This window comes from Aquila chrysaetos, chromosome 19, assembly GCF_900496995.4.
Source record: "Aquila chrysaetos chrysaetos chromosome 19, bAquChr1.4, whole genome shotgun sequence".
In the NCBI taxonomy this organism is placed as follows: domain Eukaryota; kingdom Metazoa; phylum Chordata; class Aves; order Accipitriformes; family Accipitridae; genus Aquila; species Aquila chrysaetos.
In genome coordinates this window covers 3,322,545-3,342,738 of record NC_044022.1, presented here as the reverse complement: position 1 = coordinate 3,342,738, position 20,194 = coordinate 3,322,545, and positions in this window count along the sequence as shown.

Sequence of the window (20,194 nt, the reverse complement as noted above, 5' to 3'; positions counted from 1 at the left end):
TCCAAGGGTTTTAGCAGACTTTGCTTTAGCTTTGCATCTCTCTTTAATAACTCATATAATTTCTTTTTGGGTTTTTTTTGTGACGTTAGCTCTCTTTGCCAAACTGATTGTCTGAAGAGAGTGTATCTGGCCAGACTGTAGTTCAGAGCTCTTTCAGGCTTTCTTGTTTGTTTCTTAGCAAAGACCAGAACGTTTTGGGTTTTTTTTCTGAAGACTTTGATACAGTCTCTGGATATAGTCCTTTATTTCAGAAAGTGCTTTTAATGATGAAGTTCCAGTGTGCCAGGTGTGAGGCTGGTGAGGATGTGACCTACATTACATAGTGTTGGAACTGGTTGAGAAAGATAATCGCGTCTGTCCTTTTCCCCTCTTCTTTTTGGGGTGGAGGGTTCAAAAGTCCTTTCTGGGAAGGGAGGGAAAAATTCCAAACCCCAAACACCCCCATTCCCTTATGTTTCTGACAAAGTGAAAACCAGGGCCCCTAGAGTAAATTTTTAGAAGATATTTCAGGGGTATTCATTGAATCCTTTATTCTAACTAAGCTCAGCAGGCATCTTCTGCAAGAGACAGCTCTGGCAAGAGTTGTGCAGGGTGAGTACAGCTGGTTTTACCCACACATCTGTGAAATCAACTCTTCACATTTCCAGGATGGGTGAGGGTGATGTACTAACTATGCTTCTGCTCTCGAAAACAGAGTCTAGGGCCTATGTTATTTCTTGCGTGTTTTCCCATGGCTCTCTTTAGAGGACTGATGTTAAAAGTTATCAAGAGGTTTAGACATAGTAAGAGTTAAAACAGATAAAACATGAAGACATGTTATTTTAAAAGAGCTCGTCTTCCACACTGGTAAAGAAGAGTGTTTTTAGCAAAGGAGCAAAAGAAAAGGTCTAGTAGCAGTGGCAAGGGGCAAACCACTTTGACCTTGAATTCATATATCATCCTTAATACCATGATTCAAGCAAGTAGGATAAATAACTCCATGCCCTTTGGACACTGACTGCTGTGCACAGCAGGTACTTTCCAGCAATGCGGATATTCTGTCCAATCTCCCCAGAGACACAAAGACTTTGGGCAGAGCTGAAACCCTCTTATAAACACAGTCGAGACTCCTTCTTTGGTATTCAGCTATTTTAGCTGACATCTGTACTAATTTATCTTTTTTTAAAGTCTGTTCCGCTGGACTGCTGCCTGCATCTGGAGTGTGGAAAGGAGTTACACAGGAGTGCTCTGAACAGATAGATAAGCAAGTGCAGTCACCAAAAGCAGAGCCCTTTTGACAACTTCAGCATTTCCAAGCACTGATTACTGGCAGTGGCAATCATTTCTAATGTACTCCCTGCCTGTAGGTATTGACGTGTTTGTTCTGATTCTCAGTCTTTGTTTAGGGCTGATTACTGTGATCACTTTTTCTGTTGTAGGTTTGCACATCAGCAGTTTAATTACAAAGACAGTTCTCTCTTAAATGTCAGCTTGCTATATTTTTGCTGTCCCTGTAGCCATTAATGCCTTTGTACTGATTCACTGGCACAGTTTTACGCAGTAGACCTTGCTACCAACCTTGTCGTCAATATTATTTGTCCTTCTCATTTAAAACAGGAAAAAAGAAACAGACCTCCTGTTTTTTGTGGCATACAAAAGTGTGTGTCATGTTTATGTATGTACATTTACAGTTACGTATGAGGAAGATATATATTCATGAAAATGGGGGGCATTTATTTTGATGAATGGCAGTATGTTGCTTAGTGATTCATCAGGTCACGTCACATTGTCACTAAGCAACCAGATGTGATCTGACAACACTATGAATCCTTCTTTATGTGTTTACTGGTTTCTTAGAAGTGCAAGTATTTTTTGCCCTGACCACTAGTAATTAACTGTGAAATTCTATTTAATGCTTTTATTTTCACTGTTTATGTGGCTGTTATTTAGACTTTCTTCAGTTTGTCATCGTCCTCATCTCAGATATCCCAGAAAGCAACACTCTCAGTTGCTCCAAGTGTGAATTACAGCTACGTGAAATTAAAAATACTGTCATTTTTATCGTGTTAGGTTTTGTGCCCTTCTAGCTCTCATCACTTACACATCAATGCTAAGCAGTGAACAGTCATTCACTGTGCCAATTCACTTATCAAATGACAAAGATATTTTTAGCTTGGGTCATGGTTTATTAGATAAAAATAACTGTGCTTTCACATGACCCAGACTGAAAAGGAACTAGTGACCCCAGTCAGTAGACGATGCAGGTAGCCGAAGCGCTACTCCTGTGATCCACTTGGTCCTTCTTCCAAGCTACCCCTTCTCAAAAGCTGGAAGGTATTTTTCTGAGATGAGCATTTTTCTCTTCATACAAGCAACAGGTCATGTACTTTTTGGACTAAATGGTTGACTCAGATGCTTCTCAGCCTTTTGGATGTCCTCCACATCGTCTGCAGGAACGTCTTGTGACTCACAGGAGTGAGTCCAATGTACAGCCATCCATTGGCTTGAAACTTCTGAAAATTGAGATCCCATAATGTGGACAATTTGGTAGGAAAGCTAATATAGCTCTCACTTGCTCTGAAATTTCCAGTTGTCTGCCTCTGCCTTCCTTTGTGCTGTCCTGAACATCAGGGCCACAGAAGTGCTGTTGCTCTGCAATGGAGGGAGACTTGCATGGGGACACCCACCTGCTATTTTACGGGAGTCCCCTTGGCTTTATGTCTTGTGTGGCAGGGAAAAGTCAAGAAACAAAAGTGAATGTTTCATGTTTGGGGTCTGCTTGGGTCACTTGGTCAGAAGACACTTGCTCATCTTAACTGGAGCTAAGAATAAGGTAAATATTAATTCCAGGTGGCATGCTGATGAACTGTGCATAGAATAGGGATGTGGCTAAAAACAGAATTGCTGCCTTCCAGTAAAAAAAAAAAAAAAAAAAAAAGGATTAATAAAAGTTTTGAAGGGCAGGAGTAACCATTAACTAAGCTGGCACCCTCCCAGCGTTTGCTTGCACAGTTCCAGTATGGTGCAGTCTTGGTTCTGGTCAGGCTTTCTGAGCATTATTGGAGTATAAACGTCACCTAAATCAGAAACAAATTAGGCAGCTCCTGCCTGCTTAAAAAGTAGAATCAGCTGTCCTAAAAGAAAGAAAAATTCACTTGAAACCAGGGCAATTTCACATTTCTTTCAAATGTGCAAACACTGGCATTGCCCTCAAATGGTGTTGTCCGTATGGGTGATAGTCAATATATTTTTGTTAGTAGCTGCCAACATGATTTCAATGCTGTGGTCTATACTACTTATCTTGCATACTCACGTGTGCTGCTGTGTGAAACTGATCCAGGTCAAGTGAGCTGCTGTGCCTTCGTCACATCTCCCCCACCTCCCTGCGGCTGGCTCCCCTGCCACAGGCTGTGAAGGTGAGGGATGGTGGCAACTGCCCTGAACATAACTTGTGTTGGGGGGGGCAAGGACCAGGCAGGGAGTGCCATCAGCTCTGACGGGTGGCAAACCCGACCTGCAGCCTCACTGACCCAGGTCTGAAAAGGTTAATAATTACAAGATGCTTGATATTGTACCTTGCAGGGGAACAGTATTGTGAGTGCATCAAACAGTGTGGTGCAGCAGCACTTTCCACATGCTCCTAGAGCAGTCACTGCCTTCTGGTCTTCCCTCACCGCCCCCAGCAACATTTCAGGAGAGCTCATTAGGATTTGGCTTCCTCAGTGCAGCACAGGTGAACAGCTTCTTGCGGGGAGGTGCCTCTTTTTATGCATCCCCTCCCTGAAAAGACGCTGTCAATATTGAATTGCTTGTTGTGTCTCCTGTCTTTTACAAGGTCATGTTCACTGCACCATACCTCTGAAAAAAATCAGGAAATAAATGTATTGCATATGTAAGCCTTGCTACGCAGAGTGCTGTAAATCTGAGGGTACCTGTCTCTCCCCACAGATCAGAGGGGAAATCTACTGCAATGACGCTGAACTTGCCATAACTTCTCCTTCCTGCTTTCCCCACCTTTTCAAAAGATGCAAAGTGAAATCCGGACTCATTTTAAAACTTATTTTTTTAAAATAGCTCCTTAGACAGGCTCTGTCAGGCTCGATTTACCAAAGCCCTATATTGCATACTTATCCCTTCTCAATTTAGCCCATTGATTGAAAGTCTTCAAGGAAGTATAAAGTGATGCTATTTCTATGTGGTGGGAAGCTCTAAGTTGTTCCATCATGGATTCGCTTCTACATTTTTCTCCAGAGTTCAGAATATACATCTTGGGGGGAAGGTGGGGAATCCAAACTTTGCTCTTTTACACCTGTAATAGCTCAGAAAGGTTTGGATTGGATTGGATTGGATTGGACTGGACTGGATGGGATTGGACTGGACTGGACTGGATGGGATGGGATTGGATTGGATTGGATGGGATTGAGAGTACACAGCCATCTTACAATAGTAGGGTTTGTTCTGGAAAAGGAACAAGAACACAGAAGGAGCCATGTCAGCTGTAATCCAGTTCTGTAGATGTCTGACTGATGGATGCTGCTGCCAGGTCACAACCCACCAATACCTCACTCAGGAAGTGAGAAGAAAATTCTGGGTTCAGTCCTGGTTCTGGAGGCTCGCTGTCTATATTGGTAATATTAAATCAGTGTCAGGCCACAGGCTGCAGCACCTGTAGTCACCCATCCTGCTGGGCACAGTCCTTACCACCATTTTGGCCAGGGCCAACTTGCACTCTCTTAGGCAGGTCTAGATTTAGCATGGGCTGGGGATGATTTCCACAGGCTGCATGTCTGGCACCACCTCATCGTGGAGGCCAAGGGAGTTGTAGGGTGGCTGTGGGCTGCCCCAGGGCCAAGGAAAAGTCCCATGCACATTTAATTTTCTGGAATGGATGCAGTTATGGTGTTGGGAGCACACCTGGTTTCTTGGAATAATTTGCAGATTTGTAATTAACAATTGTTAATTACACCAATGTAATTAACATTGTTTGCAAACTCCTCTATATATTCTGGGTCTTACACACTGAATATGGCTGTCACCATCCACATTCCAAGAGCGAGCAGCACTTTAATGAGCTGGTCGGGCCAGGCGCAACAACAGTTGTCGTGAAAGACAAGCAATCTGCCAAGCTCCTTCTTGGACTTGATGGGAGAAGATGTTTATGGAAGACTCTCCAGTAATAGGTTTACACAGGGGGTTTTATTTCTCTTTTGGACTGCTGTGCAAGTTTTAATAAAATGGTCCTCCTGCAAACAGCTTTCTGGCTGGCGGTGCACGTTTCTAGTGTATATTATAAAGAATTACCACAAAAAGTTTTATCACTTCTCCTGGGATTTTGTACTGAAGAGCACTGAAAAACATTTAAGAGGTAACAGCAGAAAAGAGAGAGATGGTCTATTTTGTTCAGCAGCAGAAAGAGCTGCATGAATCTCTCTGTGTGTGCTTCAGGCTGGACTGGTGCCTCTGTCCAAATTCACCCTGGATGAAAGCTTTCCTTCTGTCCAGACAATTTCAAACCTGGGAGGAGAATGAAATTGGGTGGATCAGCAAAAGACCATTACTTGATGAATAAGGCAATAGTGGTTCCAGTGTTTAAATTCTTTTAGCTGTCACCTATTCATCAACTAGACGTGTTGGTCAGCCACCAACCGCTGCATGCTGCCTATGGGCACTTCTTCTCCAGGTGCGAAAGCAGCTCCTTCTGGGATTGCTAATTTGCAAAAGGTTTTCTGTGAAATATATCACTGTGAATGATACATAGGGATTTTGAGGAAAGTGTATCTATTTTAATCTAACTTCCTTGTCTTATTTTTGTGAGCTCAGAACCCTTTTACATCTTTAGTGTCATAGCATTTGCCTGTGGTTATCCTTTTTCTGGAGGAACAAGCCTATCAAAAGAGTCAGACTGAAGTCCCAAAGCTCTCTGTCTTGTGCTCAGATCTTTATGAATGCTCAATTGCCTCTCAGATGTGTCATCTTACTGTTTCAGTTACTAGGAAATAAATTTTCATTTAATTTCTAAGAAGAACAAATAGTTAATGGAGATTAATTGGATGAGACAGAAACAATTAATTTAAACATCCAAGAATTCAGAGGTCTGTTAGAGCAAGGATGTTGTTTGTAGCTGATAACATTTTGTAAACTTGCAATTAGGATAAGGCAAAATTATACAAATTCAAAAAGATATTCTTCCTGGATCAGCAGGTACATTTTTTTAACCATACACAACTGTAAAAAAACTTTTTGGTATAACCACTCAGGAGGGATGACTTCCCATCTCTTGTGTAGGTGGAGACAACTATCCACAACCACATGCACTCTAATCTTTAGTGGGTCTTGCTCTTTGTGTCAAACCCAGAGCTGCTTTTGCTGCAGCCTCAAGCTTCCTAGGCTGTGCCCAGCAAGCTGTAAAGGGTGGAAAGGTCTCAAAGGCTGGGAAGGCTCTGTATCCACACCTTGCCTTTAATAAGGAATATGGTGGGGGAATAGCACTGAGAGATGGATATGCTCCATGTCCTTCCCTACCCACCAAACCTGCTCATGTGGAAAGCCAGTGCTTTGGTCTGGGAGGGAGCAGCACTGCCTGTAATGACTCTCCCTCCACCTCTGCCTTTCCCCAAAGGAGAGGCTCCAACACAGCAGCACTGCACTGCTACTTGTGCCTCTCCGTTGATTCTGGTGGGTCTGAGGGGCAAGATGTGTCCTGCCAGTGTGGCCCCCCATGAGGTTTATATGAAGGCCCATTAATCTGCCCTGATTAGCTTGGTTGTGAGTCCAAGGTTAGGAAAACCTCCTGCTGCAGAATATTGTAGTCTCATGGCAGTGTCTCCTTGGGGTGAGGAGGAAGCCATGATTCTTGTTCTTCTGTCGGTCTTGTGAGCATCTGGGTGAAATGAAACTGCATCAGTAACAAGCAATATAAATCTCTTTAATCTGTGTCTTTGCTTTGTGGAGTTAACCGGTACATATTGTATTGAAAATCAGAGTATCTCAGTGACAGGAAGAGGGATGAAATCAGTCTCGCTGATGGTAGCTCAGCTTGGGATAGCTGATATATTTATTGCCTCCAGGTGCCTATGCACTCCCAGTTCATAGATGTCTGACTGCTCAAAAATCAGGTCCAGAGCTCCTCAGTTTGGTATTTTAAGAGAAACCATCATTGATTTTGGATGTCTTAGTCCATAAATTTGAATCCTGAGAATCTGTTTCAGAAGAAACTCAGACATCCATGTAAGTGGAGCCAATAATTTTGACAGCCTTTCCAAGCTGAGCTGTACTTGCTTGGCACTCATAGCACATCCCATAGACCACTGTAATAGAAGACAGACATAAAGGAAAGAAATATACATGAGGGTAAAATGTAGAAATCTGAAAGGGGTCAGTGACAGGGAGTGGTGGTGAAGTGCTCCTGGGGTAAACACATGTCTCTGGAGGGCTGAATTTAAATCTTGCTTGGGTTTCGTCACAGGCCCTATTTGTCTGTGCCACAAAATAGCTGACCAATACTGCCTAGCAAAGATCCAGAGTTGGACTAATAGGAGATTTGTAAGCTAAAAGTCCTGCGCACTGGCAAACCTCCATGGACACGCTCCTTGATGCATACCTGGCATTTGCTAGTATTGGTACAGCAAATGGCCCATCACTGTGCCTCCCCCCTCAACCCAAGGAAAATGAATGAGGGCTGGAATTAAATTCATGTGTTATATGAACCAGTGGAAAACCTGAATCATCCCAAACATAGAACTGGAAAAGGCAGTTTAGCCCCACAAGCATAGCTCATGTTTCAAGATAACTGTCAAGGTCTGGCAGTAGTTCATTCCCCCAGTACTGGAAACAGGAGCCCTCAGTTGCTGGGTTTGAAAGGTTTGACAAAATGTTGATCTGATGTCAAGGAGCAAGGTAGAATCCCCTCCCAACTGCATGATTCTGTTGATAGGAATTATTTGCTCTCTGTCACCTTTGAATGCTCATTTTTCACATTATTGTATGAATATTTAGTTCTTTTAGTTCTGAGAGGGTACAAATTTTATATGAAAAAGGGGAGGGGAAAGTGGTGGGGAAGGAACTCTTCTTCAGCAGCTTACATCTCCCACACATGGTCAGAAACTACATGCTGTGCTGTACTGGGAGCTGTGAATTCCCATTGCTGCATCATGGAAGCAGGAATTGGGGGTTCACAGTTCTTTTCTCCTTTGGCCTCAATTTCAGATGGAATCAGTCTGTTCTTAGGTCACGACGAGCTAATTGATGTTTAGGGCAATGCCATGTGTAGGCTGTTTATTCCTAGAGGGTAGTAGGAGAAAAAGCCTGTTGTGTATTAAGAACCTTTGACCTTCCAGATCTTTTAACATATATTCAAATTTTTTTGCAAGTGCATGTATATGATTTTAAAAGTAAGTAAATGAATTTGCAAAACTCCAAAGTATACTTTCATTTGTGATCAAAAAGGAAATACTTAATGTAAAATGTGGTATTTTTATATTTCTTCACAAGTAGAAGCCATTATGTATTTTCTGTTAAGGTACAGAGAAAAAGTAATGCAACCCCCCAAGATTTCAGCATGCTGCATGCTTTATAAGTAATGCAATATTGGTAGTCAATCCATGCCCTCCACAGCAAGCATTCACACATCTCTTTTAAAGAAAGGGGCATCAGTTTCTGTTGGGTTTTGTGAACAGTGCAGGAAGGGCAGATATTAACTGATTTCCTGTGCCTACCTTCCCATTCAGATTATTGACTGATAAATCCCTTAAGATTTGGTTGAGGTGAGAGATCACTTCAAATGTCTAACTGCTTTCCCAGAATTTAGGCCCAAGTGTGGCTGGAAGTCTCAGTACAGTAGTATGCCCTGAAGGATCTCTTGCCCATCTCCTTGCAGGTTAAGTTTGGCAGCATACACCAAGAACAGCCTTGGCATTCATGTCCTTGGCATTACTGATCTCAGTCCTAGCTTAAAAACAGAACTGAAATACTGTCGGAATATAAAAAGCTAGTAAAACTTTTTTCCTCCCTGCTGGGTGAAAAGATATTGTCTCCCAGTTTGAGCACACACAGCCCAGTAGTCTCCTCTGCCATGTGAAGTGGGGCTGGGGTGGTTAGGAGACTCCTGTGTTCTTTGAAAAGCCCTCTAAACACCTCAAGCTACACCTTGGTGAAGTGTGTGGTCAACCTCATACCACTCTCTGTGGGTCAACAAAGAAACTGTAAACTGCCAAAATTGCTGAGAAAATTGCCGAGGGCTCTCGGCAATGGCAGTGCGCTCTGGTGTGGCAGCCTTGAGTTTTCTCCTCTTTTAACAGGGACTTCATGTAAAACTACAGATAATTGCCTATGTAATTTACCATTGGTAATTAATTTCTATAAATTTCATATGCTTTAGTAGCCCACATGCAAAATAGGAAAAATAGTACTGCTTTTCTCCTGGCCTTTGTCTATTTTGCTGATTTAAATTGAAAGATTTCAGAGCTGGGACCATCTTTGCTATTTATGTGTACATGGACTCTCATAAAGGGCTTACAGTCTTAGCTGGGATGCAGAGACATTGCTGCACCATGAATATTTACCAATTATTTACAATAATTATTCCTCTATGGAGATGCACTGAAACACGACAAAGACTATTCTGGGAAAGAAAAGCTTGCTATCAGTTGGCTGAATTGTTTGTACTGGCTTGCGTAACAGTGCAAAGTGGAATTATTTTGGTTTACACAATTGTTCTTGTAACTAAGGAAACTTCAGAGCAGCTGCTGACTTATTGTTAATTTGTTTGCTAGTTAAATTTTCTGGAAGCAACAAAGAAAATAAGTTTGGGGAAACTAGAAGATCAAACCGGGCATGTTAATTATTTCGCTCTCTTTTCTTTATAACTGAGATACCCTGCATGCCTCAGCAAATTATTGTTGAAACATCTGAAGTATTAACATAAAAAACTTTAATTGAAAATATATCTCCTGAGAATTTAAGTTTTTCAGCTGTGGGCTCAGACCTCCAAAATTTTCATACATATTGCTGAGGGCTAGTGCACTGGGACATACCATCTTCTGCAGTGGATGATGCAAGTAATTCATTATTATAAAAATTACCCAGTTGTCAGAGTCTCCTTCCCACTGAGCTTGGTAAAGCACCAAAGCAGATACGTTCTTGCCCCAAAGAACCTTCTTTTTATTAGCATGAAATATGTGGAGAGAGAGAAAGAGATGCCAAATCTGAGCAGAGCAATGAGGATACTTTTTTAAAAGAATCCTCACAGTTTCTCTCCATTATCCAATCTTTTACAGTTTTTGTTTATTCTTTACTCTTGGATTTTCTTAAATAAGGGAGCCTTATGAAATTGTACCAGCTTTCCCTCAGTATGCCTGCCTAAAATATCTCAACGATACCATGTTTCTGAAAGTTTCAGGAGATCTGAGAAAGTCTGAGAAGAGCAGAGACCTGGTTTTTGTCCCCTGTAAAGAGAAAGGCAGGAACAAGAGAGAGAACCTCAGCACGTAGCTGTTGGGAAATTTACCATAAAAACATGTCTCGGAAAAGCTATGCATATTTGGGCTGGTTTTTTCAAAAGAGCTCAACAATACATCTGGACATGGAAAGAAAAATGAAAACTCTTATTTTTTAAACATTAAAAACTCACTAGCCTATTTTTTTGGTCTTGTTTTATTTTATTTAAGCTCATAAAAGGTTTGGATCCAATTTGGAGCTCTGAAACTTTCAACAGGGTTCCCAGCAGGAGCTGCTGGGTTCAAACATTGTTGAAAACCCAACTGTTTCAGATGCCCAAACAGATGCCGATCTGCTCTGAAAAGTTATTAAGATGACCAGATGTCCTCATCCATCTGGAACGTAGGTCCTCATCCTGGCAGCCCAAAGAGTTTTTTCAAAGGCTGTTTTAAGGCAGATTTTCCCCATTTGCTTCCTCCATTCCTTAGGAGAATAGCAAGTGATAGGTATCAGTTCCCAACTGGACATAACTGAAATGATCTCCATCGCAAAGTCTGGTTCAGGAAATATTTTCACAATGGGACCTTTGATCTCCCACAGAGCTCTGTCCCTCCAGGTGTAATCAAGGCTGAAGCCATGCCCTAGATGTCCCAATGCTGTTTTTCTCTCCAATTCATGTACTTCAGATGAATATTTTGTAATACCTGAAAAGATATGAGAAAGAGCAATTGTCAGCCACCAGATTATGTTTTTTCTAATGAAGTTCCTCAGGAATCAATACTAGCCATGCATCCAGCCAGCAGTTTTATCAGTATTCTGGAAGTAAACCACAAATAAAATTTAGGTGATTTGTGAAGTACTACTGATGAAAGCAGGGCAGCCACATTCAGCAAGGTGAAGTTCTTGATGGCTGCAAGAAAGGGTCACTCAGAAAACCTGTTTTCTTCTAGGAAATTCAAGGATTTATAGCTAGAAATAAAAAATTTAGACCATTACTTCTATATAGAAATAGGAGCTGTGAAAACATTGTGGAAATCATCAAACAGCTGTTGAGGTACAACACTGTGATGAAGAAGGCTAATGCAATTAATGAACGTAGGACAGGGAATGGAAGAATGAAGAGGTGATTTTTGTTTTGCATGTGGCACTATTGAGAGTGATATGGGAAGCCTGCATCCTCTGGCAGTGTTCTTAGAGGATCTGCACAACTGGAAAGCTCTAGAAAGGAGCATGAGGAAAGGACAAGGGGCTCAACTCACCAGCTTCAGCAAGGGACATTTTGGCTAGTCCTAAGAAAATGTTTTTTTACGGTGGTGGTGATCAAACACTGGTACAGGCTGCCCAGAGAGGGATCTCTGTCCTTGGAGATACTCAAACCTCAGCTGGACACGGCCATGAGGAGTCTGCTTTCCCTTTGAAGGCCACCCTGGCTCAAGCAGGGCCTGGGAAAGGGACCTTTGGGGTCCTTTCCAGTCACAACTCTTCCATGACTTTATGGTTTGTAGCCTGCAAAAATGTTTTATGCTGGGATAGAAAAAAGTTTTTGTACTCAGTATTTAACCAGCTTGTCTTAATGGTCAAGTGAGCATATCTTTACTGGGAAAATACCTGATGTCAAGTGTGGGATTTGGTAGTATTCAGTTTTAACTTAAGGCACCCAAATTTAGGTGTCCACAGCAGTGTCTACATATAAGCTTGCTATCACCAGTCATCGCCAATGATAGCAAGCAATGTCTAGAAATATAGGTCACATGTGGATGTCTGCTTGCAAGTGTTTAAAGTTTGCTGGGGTTAAATTTTACCCTAAAATGCTCCTCAATCTGGTAGAGACTTCAAAAGAGCTGTTGTGTGGAAGCTGAAGCCAGTTAAACTGGAAGTAAGGAACATATTTTTAACAGGAAGGATGATTACCCTTTGGAGTCAATTCACCATGTCTTATATCCTCACTTCAAAACTGGACAGTTTTAGGAAAGAAATACATCAAACATTAAATAAATAAAACATTCTTGTTTGATAACAAGAATCAACGCTGACACAGGAGCTCAGAGGATACAGCTTCATGGTTCCCTTTATTCTGAACTTCTTACATACCTAAGAATGAAAACATTAGTTACTGTTGTTTTACACAACCAGAAGCATTAGGTTTTTGCAGCCAGCTGCAGCTCCTGTGTTGATGTGAGCTAGTCTATGCTTAGCCAAACTACATCAATTAAAGACCTCCACTAGAAGAAGATGAACTAAATGAAATGCTCCCCTGCCCATTCCACCTTGATGCAGTTTGCCTGCTGTCTGGCAAAAGAGGCTGCGACACATTTATGCCTGGTGGGAAGTTTCATTCCAGTAGACAAATCTCTGTATGCAGTTATGACTTGTCTGTTTTACCAATGAACAGATATCTTGGATGTGGTGATTTGAAAGGTTAAAACATGGAGATTTCTTCCTAAGTAAGCACTATTATCTGATCTGGTAAAAGATATTAACATCTTGGGTAAGATACTCAAACTTGTGACCAGAATATCCTTGCCTACCATGTCCCCCCTAAAACATGGATTACAAACTCTTTAGAGGAGGGACCATCCTTCTCAGTGTTGGGCCCTCTTGCAGAATGGTGCTATCATAAATAATCATACCGAATGCAAATTCATTGACTTCAAATGGACAGATGGCCTTGACCACATGCTTTTTAGCCCTTTACTCCATCAGCAGCCAAAACCTGGCTTCATGGGAAGGTGTAGATTTTGTAATGTGCCCCACACAGACAGACATAAATTCTGTAAGTTTAACTTTTAATTCTACAAGTTAAACTTGTGGCAGAATCTTTTTAGTCTCAGTAATTTTGTAGGTGCCTTATGCCCTAGAGCATGATAACTCCTATCCCTTTAAAAAAAAACCCATCTAACATAGATATGGATATTCTCATTACTTCAATATACCTCTAATCTTATTATGTTTTAAAAATCTAATAAATTATTTTCCTCCTTCATCCAACTTCTGCTGATAAATTCCCCAGTTTATTTATGAAAAAGTATTTCTTATATCAATACAAATGTGAGGCCTTTCAATGATATTAGAATGCCCCTTAATTTTGATCTCGGAGGGAGTTCTGCTTTCCCTTCTCTTTTCCCTTCTTTTTTTTTTTTTTTTTTTTTTTTTTTCCCCATTGGATATCTGCCAATATTCTATCAAATCGTAGGATTTGGGCATGATAGACATCTTCAATAAAGTTCAGGGGCTAGTGCTGTGTGAGGCCAGAGATGAATCTGATTTAATCCTTCCTGTCTCATGCAGGTATGCATATTTGTAACACCCAGCTCTCCCAGGACACTTTTTATCAGCATACCTTGGAGCACTGTATAAATGATTTTTTTGTCATCCCCTCTGTTTCTCTTTCATAGAAGTTGAAATGTGGAGAAGTGAAGTGACGGAGTATTCTAGGGGCAGACATGGGATTAGAGCCCGCACTCCCTCAACACCTCTGCGCTGAGCTGGCCACCTGATTTTTCTGCCTCCTGCCTTCTCTGAGCAATACCATATATATAGCAGCAGCTTTCAGCCCAGCCATTATCAACTCATTATTTCAATTTTTTAAAATGAGTGGAGCTCAATGGCCCATTGCAGATCAGTACTGGATCCCAGATAGTGTCTGTCTGCAAAACAGGTAACATCGCTATTGCATCAAAGGGGTAGTTTTCTCTGAAACCAGAAGCTCCATTTGGGTGAGCTGGACAAATCCTGTTGGAAGGCAGCTCCTGGCATGAATGTCAAAGCTCTAATGTAAAGCATCTGGGAGCTTATAATTATGGGAAATATCCCAGTTTAATTCCAGCTATGTAGGGGTATGGGATGTTAATGAGACCAGTGAAGGTGAGAAGGCTTACAAATTAAGGGACAGAGCATAAGGTTTGGACTCAGACTATGCTTGGCTTTCTTTCCAGTTCTGCTTTTAACTTGTAGTGTAAATGTGAACCAACCTTTTAATCTTCCTATAAGTGTATTTTCCCGGTGAAGAAATGTGAATAATATTTCCAAAGTTTTAAGAAGCTCTTTGAAATCCTTTGCTTGTAAGGCATCAGAGGTCAGTAATTGTGTTTGTTGTTTGGTTGTATTTTTCCACAATGATCCATAGAGAAGCAGTGGGTAATGCAAGGCAGTTAATTCTCATAAATATGTAGCTCATAAATATCTAGAACCAAATAATAAAGGAAAGATTTAGATTTATTGAAGACCATAGGAAAAATGGAATGTGCTGCTGTTTTGTATTTGGTGCACTTAGTTTAAAAGAAATGTGGTGGTTTAATTTGTGTATGAAGTATGCTTGACATTTTCTGTTCATTTTAAACTGTAGGATATAAAAGAACAATATTTCTCTTTCTGCTGTTTTTGAGACTTCATTTTCCCAATTTTAGATGTGATGAACTAGGAAACACTGAAGCTATTTGCTAGAACCATTTTGTTTAGCTGCTCTTATAGAACTGCTATCATAATTCACAGGTTTTGTCTATTATGAAAATGTCATTAAAGTCTGTGAGCTTTAAAAAGCATCTGTACTTAAGAAGAAAAAGAAATACCATATGATAACAAATACAACAACAAAGCACAAAATGGAAATGGTAGAGGTACATGACACTCTTTGCAGTAATGTGCCATAGAGTTATTGCTTAATTTCCTGAGGATGAGCTGAAGTTCAACATTTTGAAGATAACTTATCGTTTTCTGTGATTTTTTCAAAGTAAAATCTTAAAAAAGAACCCAGCAGGCTTACCAAAGATTGACTTGAAGACTAGATATCTATAAAATTCCATTTGCATTGTAGTCAGCGAACCAGGACAAGACTGAGAAAAACAAGTCCAAAACCTGTACACAAAGCGTGTGCAAAGTGTGTTTAGCTTCAGTGATTACTGGGACTCTGAACCACTGTCATCCCATTAATTGTTAACTTGGTTAAATACATTTCAGGCTACTTCAGAAATTAAGAAATTAAAATGCTTATAGTGTCCTCTTGGACCTGCCCTAAATATTCAAATTCATAGGTGGTGTGTAGGGATGTTGTCCTGGTTTCGGCTGGGGTAGAGTTAATTTTCTTTCTAGTAGCTGGTATAGTGTTATGTTTTGGATTCAGTATGAGAAGAATGTTGATAACACACTGATGTTTTCAGTTGTTGCTAAGTGGTATTTAGACTAAGTCAAGGATTCTTCAGCTTCTCCTGCCCAGCCAGCAAGAAGGCTGGAGGGGCACAAGAAGCTGGGAGGGGACACAGCCAGGGCAGCTGACCCAAACTGGCCAAAGGGCTATTCCATACCATGTGATGTCATGCCCAGTATATAAACTGGGGGGAGTTGGCCTGGGGGGCAGATTGTTGCTCGGGAACTAACTGGGCATCGGTCGGCGAGTGGTGAGCAATTGCATTGTGCATCACTTGTTTTGTGGAGCTGGAAAGCTCTTGCTGGGACTGGGGTGATAGCACGTACCGCTGTGCCCAGACCTCTGGTACAAATGCCTAATGTATGGAAGGAGATGCTAATATATGGCCAGGGATATTGTCTTGGAAGCAGGAAACAGCTTGCAATGGTGGAAAAGCATATCATATCGTCCTGTTCCGAACCATGTCAACATAAAACTTTCCATACTTGAACTATATGGAAATTACATATGCAGTAATATTTACAGCAAGTACACTACAAGACAAATGATAGATTCATCTTGTGATACCTTATAAAACATTAAGTTAAGAAATCCGTAAAGGCATAATAATGTGAAAAAATAGCATTTCAATTTATATATACAGAGTATCAAGACACAGCATATTCTAGCTGGTCCCCTCCAGTGATAAAATCTGGAGTTTAGCCACCCAAAGAAGGAATTAGGGTTTAGAAACTGTACAGCAGCCAATTTTTCTTGGTCCATCCAGAATACTTAGGAAGCTTCTTCATATATGGATAAACCCTACTGTGTATCTTATTTACCATTGCTCAGTCTCCACCTACAAGCTTCTTTATAGGAAAACTTCTTGTAATCAATAATGGAATAGTTAATAATTATTGTGTGTTATTTGTTATGTAAGTTTTTCCTTTGCTTCCTTTTATTTTGCTATAGCAAATATTGTTCTACTAGAAGGTACAATGTGGCTGTGAATGATTCTTTTTTTCATTTCTAATATTATTAGTATTGATTTATTAATTGTATACTGAAATTGGTCCGGTGAATTTACTACCATGGTGATTCTTGTTCCTTCTTGTTAGAAAATTTATTTCTTTTTTAATTCAACAGTTGAAAAAGTATTCTGATTGAAACCAGTAAGTGAAAAAAGAAAAATATATAGTACTGAAAAATATTAAAAACCATATGTATTTGGAACAAAATCATGGAAGGACAATATGAATATACCACAGAAGCCCAATTTTTAAATCTTTTAGCTGTATCTTAGCATGAAGACTCAATAATCCTCAGTGTATATTAGTGAAATGGTCTCCCTGGTCAGGTAGAGGAGTATATGTGTGGAATACTTCTGTTGGCAGCCCAGCTGGCCTGCCTGAGGCACCCAGTTTTTTAAATTACTACACAATATCTCTCTAAATTACTACCAAAAAAAAAAAAAAAGCCTCAACAGTTCAGAGTATCTCATAAACACCCTTGAAAATGGCCAGAGCTCACTGTTAGAGACAAAACCCATGAGATCGACAGCTTTGCAGCAGCCTGCGCAGGTGAAGTGTCTCGATGGACTGTGCTTTGAAGTTTGAGGTTGTCCTAATCATGTCTTATCCTTAGCGTGATTATGGATGCTTCTTTTCCCTTCAATATGTAATCATTTTAATTTCAGTTATGTAACATTTATATGAGAAAATAAGAAGCCTCCTCAGCATTGAGAGTTTTTTCAATGTTACATTTCCCTACTATCCAGTTAGATAGTGCTGGATGTGCAGTGATCCGATTTCCACCTGCTGCTGGGCAAGGTGGAAGAAGAGAAAACATTCAAAACAAAGACATTATGAAAAATGTGAAGTCTTGGGGTTTATTCTTTAATTTGAGTGAACATTCACTTTTGTTATCTTATGGCAAGCATGGAATAAATCTGTATTCTTATTAAAAGGAAATCTAATTCTAAGGTGAAATTGAAACAAATGCATTGTCAAGGAGGTGGATTGGGCCTGATCTTTTTAGAGTGAATATAGAAATGCATGCTGTCTTCAATAGGCACTAGGTCAGCCTTAAAATATTTGTGACATTGATTTCTAACCTTGATTTGTTTGCCGTCCTTAATGTGGAATGCTCCCAAGGATTTTTAAAGTTATGCTATTATTTTTAATGTCTGCCCAATTTTTCTAAGAAATATTTTCAACTATTTCCTACAATTTCCATTTTCAATTTTCTTTAATTCATAATCTAACTTGGAGGAATATTAAGAGGAACTAGACAGGGATTAGGATTTCACTATGGGCTCCAAAACCCCAAAAGATGGTTCTTTTGCCCAGGAGACTTGCAGTCCAAGTAAGAAGGCCCAAAAGCACGTGACAGTGATCTATGAGATTTCTGTGGTTTTGTGTTGTAATCCCATGAGAATCACACATCTTATACTACTGAACACTAGCATTAGGCTAACTGCATTCTGGAACCAAATGAGTTTCCCTTCTCATCTGTAGGACATGTAAATGACCTGTCTGAACATTTCTTGATTGTATTCTGCCCCACTGGATTACCTGGAGAAGTAACAATTTATTCTACAAGTCACTTTCATGTCAAGTGATTTTCTGATTTTTTCTCAGACATCAGAACACCAGATGAGAACTGGGGTCTTAAATTTAATCACTATCTGCCTCGGATGCCAAAGTTCCCTGAGGGCCTTGAAATGTTTTTGCCAGTCTTGATGATTGCTCACCAGCTCTTTTAGAAAGAATTGGTTATGAATCTTATGCTCCCAAGAGAGTAGATCTTTATACTGCCCAGATGTGGTTTGTCTTCTTGTCCATGCTGACTACTGTTGCTTTTCCCAGTAGTCTTAAGCTTCAGGAGACATGTCAAAAGTCTCACCATACTAAGCCATGGTTGCACCTGTATGAAGTCCAGGTTTATCAGAACTTGCAGGCCAAATTTCAAAAGCACTCAACAAGATGAGACTGGGTGAAATCCAAAAGCATCACAAAAATGGTAACAAAAGTAGTAACAGGAAGCTATTTCAACTAATGCTGTAATTTCTGGTACGGAGAGATGCTCTATTTTTCTCATCTCAGTCATCTTTCAGAATAGCTAATCAGGAGATGGAAGAAGGATGTACACGCAGCCTAGTTTCAAATTTTTAGCTCTCTAATACCCTCGTCCCAGGGATACTGAGCATTTTCCTGCTTTCTGTGCAACATTTTTTCCAGCTTGAATCATAAAGAAATGGCAATTAGGCTTCACTATTGAATTTTCTCTTCTCCCACTCTTGGGCACCAGCAGAGAGCATGCAAAACAGAGAATGAAAAGCAGGAATTGTCTTGCTACTAATGGAGCAGGCAGGTGGTAACCCCAGTTCCAGTTCCTAATGTGTATGAGTGATGGAGAAAGGCTGTAATCATCCAAGTCAGAATAAAGTGCCTTCGCACAAACCAATCTCTGAATGATGCAAAATGATGGTTGCCTGGCAATCTTTTTAAGCTTTTGATACTGCTAATTTGCTATGTATTTTTCACACAGCACCATTCTTTGATAATTACTGTAGCTGATGCCATAGAAAGGAATCTTTAAATTGTATATATTAGATGGTTTTGTTGATGAGATTGCCTGTTAGCAATCTTCTTATTGTCCTGTGATGATTCCAAGTGATTGTTTCAGACCGTGAACTTGATCTGGAAGCCTGGGAGTTATTGGATCAGAGTTCTGATTTTGGCAACTGCAAAACATACTGCATGACATTATGTGAATGGCAAAAATCCACTGTGTTCCCATACCACTGACTATTCAGTGGAGAGATGACAAGAAAAGATGCTTACCTCAAGCAGATGCTGTTAGACTGTATTACTGTAAAGAATGGTAAAAGTTCCTGCAGTCAAGCTGTGAGCATATGCAGATGGTTATCTGGACAATTTATTAGTTGTCCTACAGAAGATACTGAGAGCCTTGCTTTAGTAGATAATTGTCACCTGAGCTACTGTTGCTTTGAATTTCCTCACCTGCCAAATGCTGCTATGGCTGACGCACATGCTTTTTTAAATAAACTTCATTTTTCACATTTTATCTCATCATATGCTTCCATCTCATTTTCCTTTCCATTTTGTCATGCAGATCTCACCTCATCTCCCCTTTTTTTCCTTTTCTCGTACCTCTGCTTTTTCTCCTTGTCTTTCCTTCCTTTATGTTGTTTTCTTACTCTTTTCCCTCACAGTATTTTGTCCTCCTTTCCTTTCTTGTCTTTCACCTTCCCTCTTTCTTCTTTCTACCACTACATTCTCTCCCTCTTCTTCCTTTCTACTCAGTACTTTAATAAAACATTTGACCATTTAAATATTTTCTGTCTCTGCTCTTCAGGCTTCTGAATTATTGCTATAGTTCTACCCAAACTTAATTACCACATCAAAGAGGAGCTGTCCTCATTTAGGCAGGATTTCAGCCTTTCCAGATTTTTTTTAACACATTTGACCTAATTAGAAGGCCCATTTAAAATGATACTTCTACAGAAGCAGGAGGAAATTGTACAAGTTGTCACCAGGATCTTGAACATGTCTTACACAGAGTTCGAGAAATATGAAAATGTCATAAATTTTATTGAAAACATGTCTTTTATAAAAAAAGTTATAAGTGAGTTGA